This window comes from Solanum stenotomum, chromosome 7, assembly GCF_019186545.1.
Source record: "Solanum stenotomum isolate F172 chromosome 7, ASM1918654v1, whole genome shotgun sequence".
Classification (NCBI taxonomy): Eukaryota; Viridiplantae; Streptophyta; class Magnoliopsida; order Solanales; family Solanaceae; genus Solanum; species Solanum stenotomum.
The window spans coordinates 61,596,685-61,603,037 of NC_064288.1; the positions used below are offsets into that span (position 1 = coordinate 61,596,685).

At 34.0% G+C, this 6,353-nt stretch overlaps 1 pseudogene; it reads right to left on the reverse strand.

The window, feature by feature from the left end:
* Positions 1-969: 969 nt before the first annotated feature.
* On the reverse strand, positions 970-4,239 carry LOC125870134 (uncharacterized; annotated as a pseudogene).
* Between the last annotated feature and the right edge of the window lie 2,114 nt (positions 4,240-6,353).

Sequence of the window (6,353 nt, forward strand, 5' to 3'; positions counted from 1 at the left end):
GATGATGCAATGATGTGGTGGTACGGTGGAATCAAGCTTGTCGTACAACCTTTCACATACACCCTGTCAAGCTAAGGCTTCCAGAAAAGGACTCATGGGGGACTCGTAGTTCATATACCAAATCATAATCTCAATATCTCATCAACTTGCCACCTTAGCGTGGTCAACAATATAAAAAAGTGTCTCATTTTCTTTCTCAAAAGGAATCTCCACATTTTATCAATTTCCCAAAAACATGATATGATGAATGAGGATGGATGCATTACAATACATATATAACATGGAGGCAATAATTAAATCAACATGTATCAATAGTCTATATTTCTCAAAACTCAATTGAATCATGATATACACCCTCATATGAAAAATAGTGGGAAATAGTTCATTTGAAATAAGTGAATTCCATTTAGAAAGCATTTCATTTACTTAAAGCATTATACTGTTTCCAACTCAGCCCCTCACTCGGGCATTACAAGTCAAATAGTATTACAAGCCTCTCTCACATGCAACTCATGAATCACATGCTCTCAAAGCAAATAGAACAACAATTGAGGCCTCAACATAGGTTAAGCAATACATACAATCCCCCACAGAGGCAACACAATATAATCAAGCCCCCACACATGTAACACAATATCATGAAGCTCCCACACGGGCAACACAATATAATATCCAACTTATTAAAATCTCCAAATGGACACTTAGGAATTATTTGAGACCCGATAAAAATAAATCAAATATGCTACCCCACAAAACTCGATATTCCGGACTCAATGAAATCTTTGAATTTCCAAAAAAAGATCATTTAGACAAAAATACCCCCTCAGACATTTCTTTAGGCCTAAAGATCAACATCTCGCCTAAACGCCCAACTCTCAACCTAAGACCTCGAAAACCTTACCAACGACTCTACTATCTCAAACTCGACGTTTTGGAAGAGATGAAACTGGCGGAATTCCCATCCGATTCTCAGAACTCAAAATGTTGACCAAATTCAACCCTATCAAGAATTCTTAACTCAAGAGGGATCAAATTACCAAAAACACACTTGATCGCATCAGGGACCTCACCAGTCACCAACCATTCTCGAAACACAAAATAAGCATGAAAATGCTACAGGGAAAGGCAAAATGGTCATTTCACAATTAAAAACAAAATCACAAGAAATGAGACCTTACACATCCATTGTTATTTTTTTGTTTTACAACTTAAGAGAGATGAAAGCTTCAGTAGGCAATTTGCTCCTGATGATATTTTGACGCTGCTGGTTCACTTCTATAATTTGGACACTAAAATCCTAATTTAGGAGGAAGAGTTTGCCTACAACATAGTTATTTCTCTGAGGAACCTTGAACAAGTTTAGAATCGATATGGATATTGGACTTTACATATGGAAGTTTTTTGTATTGTAGTATCAGGGTGATTAAATTATTTTTCTTATGCCATAATCACTCTGCATCTTCTGTTGATCTTCCTTTATCGGTAGTGTAAAAATTTTACTGAAAAGTTTTTATGCATGCTGAAAATTGATTTCAACTTTCCTTATATACAGAAAATTGATCATTTTACAAAAGAGAGGGAACAATTTCTTAAAGATACACCATATAAAACTATTAGACGTAACCTATTTCTAGCTAGCTGACGTCACTTATTCACATATAAACTATATGTCGTTGAAATATAAAATAATCAATCAAACGGTACAGTTGAATATCATTATAGTTTTACCACTAAATTTAATTGTTCAAATAATATCTAATCATCTTATACTCAAACAATTAATTGATCATTTTACAAAAGAGAGGGAACAATTTCTTAAAGATACACCATATAAAACTATTAGACGTAACCTATTTCTAGCTAGCTGACGTCACTTATTAACATATAAACTATATGTCATTGAAATATAAAATAATCAATCAAATGGTACAGTTGAATATCATTATAGTTTTACCACTAAATTTAATTGTTCAAATAATATCTAATCATCTTATACTCAACAATTAAGTCGATTGACTAAGCTCACCATTAATCAATTTAAACTTGCATTTCCCCACTTAGAAAATATGGTTGCACTTCAAGGCCAGTAAGAAGAATCACAAGCACAATAACAACAATATCTGGATATATCAGCCTAACAGATATGCTCCAGTAAATCTGAGTAGTATAGCTAAAAGCAGAACCAAATAACACATAATGTTAGCTCTATTAACTTTATGTTGTAATGATGACACTAATCCTAAATGATCTGTGGAGGAAAAAAAGAGATACATAAAAAATGTGTGAAAAAAAAGCATAAATCTAAACACAGAAGAAAGTCACACACATACCAGAATTAAGGAAGATCGATAAATGATTGTACCAGAATCGAGGAGATTAACTCGCATAAAAATGAAATCAAGACGAGTCAGCAACCTACTAGAAGGAAAGCACAAGAATCAAGGAAGATTGATTTGCATCAAGGAAGAATGACTTTTCTAAAGATGGAAACAAGTTAGCACACACTTAACTAGTCACTATTTCATCGTGTTAAAACATTGTATTTCATATAGTTAAGTAGTGAAAAGACAAGAAAATGATAGATTAGAAAACTGTACGAGTAGAGGATGTTACCAACAAGTAAACTGTAATATTTCATGTCAAGGAGTTTACAATAGGCTATTTGTCTAATCAGAAACATTCAAGCTCTAAGAAAACCAAGGGGACTGGTTTAGGCAGCACATCAGTGATTCGAACAAGTATAAAAATCTTTGTATCAATTGTGTCTTTTATCTCTTCACACCTTATATAATATGTTTTTTAATCTAATCATCTAAACTGTAGGGTAGTTGACTAGAAATAATCAACAAATGTATATTTGTGTCCTTAAATAAACAATACTTATAGAAAGAGAACCACATTTGCACATACTGAAATGTCTTGCTCAGATGCAGATATTCCAGTCAAAGTAACAGATCAACACAAATAAGACTCTGAGAGGGCAGATAAGTTACTAGTGCTATCCACAAAACTTTCCTTTTTAAATGCATCTTGAATGCATACTCCTTTTGTAAGCTGATATGATTATCAAATTGGTCATTCTGGTAACTATAAACCTCAAATGGAAAAATGATAGCATCATAAGGAAAAAAAGTACAATTCAACAATTAGCTATACCTTTGCCTAGATTGATTCAATACGATGCACCAACTCTTTTCCATCTCTTTTTTGTGAGCCACGCAAAATACAAATGCCAACATTCAAAATCTTTTTGATGTCAACACAAGAAGCAACAAATGTGTAGGTGTTTAAAAGCTTCAGAGCATGTGGAACCAAATCCATCCTTGAATCATAGTATCGATATAACTACTGTGCATCCAAATTGATGCTTCCTCCAACAGTCCCATCCATGTAAGCTCGTAGAGAACAGTCTAGATGGGAAACATGTCCACATATCTAGCCATGTATTGTTGCTTCACATCGAATGTAACTGTACCCATCATAGTCTGAACTAACAGTTTTGCAACAAAGAATACAACAACAATGTCGGCAAAAACCAGGCTCACTGCAACAGATATCACAAAGCATAGCCGGAAAAGGATTTTCTGTTGTTAAACTGCTACATATTCTGTTACCAGCCTTACAAGTAATGGCTCTTATTGGAGAATCAGACAGTAATGACTGCAATTCTATCCATGAAGATGTAGTCCTCTCTTTCATATTTGAGTCAAAATCAATATCTAATTAAAAAAAACAATTTTGGCATCAGGTCAATAAAAAGATGTGGTAAGTGTTTTTTTAATTGATGCAAACAACCGAATAAATATTTACATGTTATATACCAAAGAGCCCTGTCGAAGCTAACTGTTGGAGCTTGGCGACTGCTTTGAAGGAATCATCCAACTAAATGAGGCAAAAAATTGGTTTATATCCATGTCAGGATACTCAAACTTTAGATACTTTTTAACTGAAATCTTACTTCGAAGAGCATATTTCTTTCCACCTTTTGGTGCCTTAAAATGCTTGAAAAGATACAAATATCTATCTCTAAAGATTCCTAAACTTGTAACTCTTTTCCCTGCCCGCCAGCCCCACTTATCACCAACATTTGGCCAATCTACTGGAGCATTATGGTAAGCCTTCGCCAGAGTCATACTCAGAAACTGGATAAAGTTGAAGCCCAATTTCGTTGATTCTAGAAGCACTCCCATTATATACAACAGGTGCCCGACTCTCCCCAACCTCCTCCTTGGTAGACATTTAGCTGGAAATCTCTAACTCTGTTGATACCAATGGAAGGTTGAAACCATAGAAAAATAAAGAATCGTCAGAAGTCCACAGTAGAAAGTAAACCATTTTTGGCTATAAAGTATTGGAGAAAAAAACAACTAAAGGAGAAAATCCAAAAGTTGGGAGTATTCTCTAGGAAAACAAGATAGCTAATTTTCAACCCGAAGAAGTTATGCTTCAGATGAAGATAAATGTTAGACCTTTCAGCATGAGCTACAAAAACACTCTCCTCCCAAGGACACATCAAAGTGATAGCAGAATGTTTGTGTATAATGCAACATGCTTGACATAAATACCTAATGTTCAAAGCCACCTTTTGTATGAAATTATTACTAAGATACTTAGAACAATAATTTTGAAGAACTTTGTATGAAACAACACAATTTAAAGAATATTTTCAAACTAGAAACTTAAAACCAGTAAAGAAAATAGAATCTGAAACAAATTAAAAATAATAAACAAAATATTTTCTCAAAAAGGAAAATTGAGCCCACTGAATGCACAATATTTTCTTAAGGAAATTAGTCCCATCAAGTACCCCAGGTTAATGAAATATATCCCATCATAATAGAATAATATTACTCACCAGTGTATCGATACCTAAAACTACGGTGTCAGGAAACCACTCAGCAATAGTAAAGTACACTTAGAATGCTAGATTTAGTAGAAAAGAAAGAAGTTAAAAAATTGTTATTGAAAAATAAGAGGAACCTTTCTATTTATAGACAATAGATGGTGGTGTGAATGGTTGCTTATTCTGCCTTATCAGAAAGGTCACAGCCCTTTAGAAAAGTCACAACCTTAGGGAAAATTCATAACTTTACATAAAAGTCACAACTCTTCAGAAAAGTCACAATTCTTCAGAAAAGTCGCAATTGTTCAAAAAAATCAAAACTCTTTATAAAAGTCACAACTCTTCAATTTCATTCACATATTTTAAAACCCAACAATTACTCATAACATCATATAAATTGTGGCCTTGAAAGGTTCTTTTTAGTGATCCCACAACAGGCCAGTCCTAATATGGTCTCAAATCCTTTCAGTAAGTACAAATTTAAGGTTCTCATGCATTCAGAAAGCAGAACAAGAAAAAACAAATCTCCTTTCAGAAATGCACAAACAATCTCTGTCAAAAAGTAAACAACACATTTTTGGTTTCAACCCATTAATGTTATGTTTTGAATTTACTTGACCCCTAATTTGTAACACCCCAGAAAAATATTTGAGCTAAGACTTGAACCATCCTTCGTTTTGAGTAGGATTTTACCGAGGAATTAAAATTTCTTAAGTGTTAAGTTCACTAGATGTAGCACCTTGAGTTTGAAAAAGAACTAAATTGGAAATAGCAAAATCTGAAATTTTGCAAGTTAAGCTAAGTATGAGTTTTGGGTCAACTTCAAACGACCATAACTTCTAGCTCAAGATGAGTTAGGTGTGATACCAGATACTGTAGGGAAGATCCTTGAATTATCTTTCCAAAGCCGCTTAGTTTTCTCAGTTTCGAGTTCGTATGACAGAGATATGTCCATTCGAAGTTGGGCTGTCTAGATAAGGAAAGGCAAAACCGGATTTTAGAGGGATATTTTGGTCTTTTCCTTACCCCATCAAATTTAATTCTTTTTTAGTAATATTTTAGGGGTATAATCTGATTAGGTTCAGTTTCATAATCCTAGTTTACGCCTAGGGTTTTAGTTGAGAGTTCAAGAAGAGAAAAGAAGAAGAAAGAAGAGGAGAAGAGTGAAAGGATGAAGGCGTTTGTCGACGTTCTTGAGAGTTGTTGCGGATTGTCACCATGCGTTTGATCCCTAAGAGGTATGTAAGCTTCCATAGTGTCGGGTTTGTTCATCCACACGCCAAACATATTATTTTGATCAAAGTTTCATTCTCAAAAAGTAGAAGGATTTAAGTTCTTGATAGGTGTTCTTGAAGTTCATTCTTGATCTTGTTTTGTTGGGGTTTTGATGATTTCTTGAGATGAAAGTAATTGTTTTGAGTGTTTGTTTGAGTGGATTTGTGTGTACTTAGGTTGGGTAATTGAATCTAAGGAAAACTTGAGAAAAAAATCGACTAAAAGCGATTTAAGG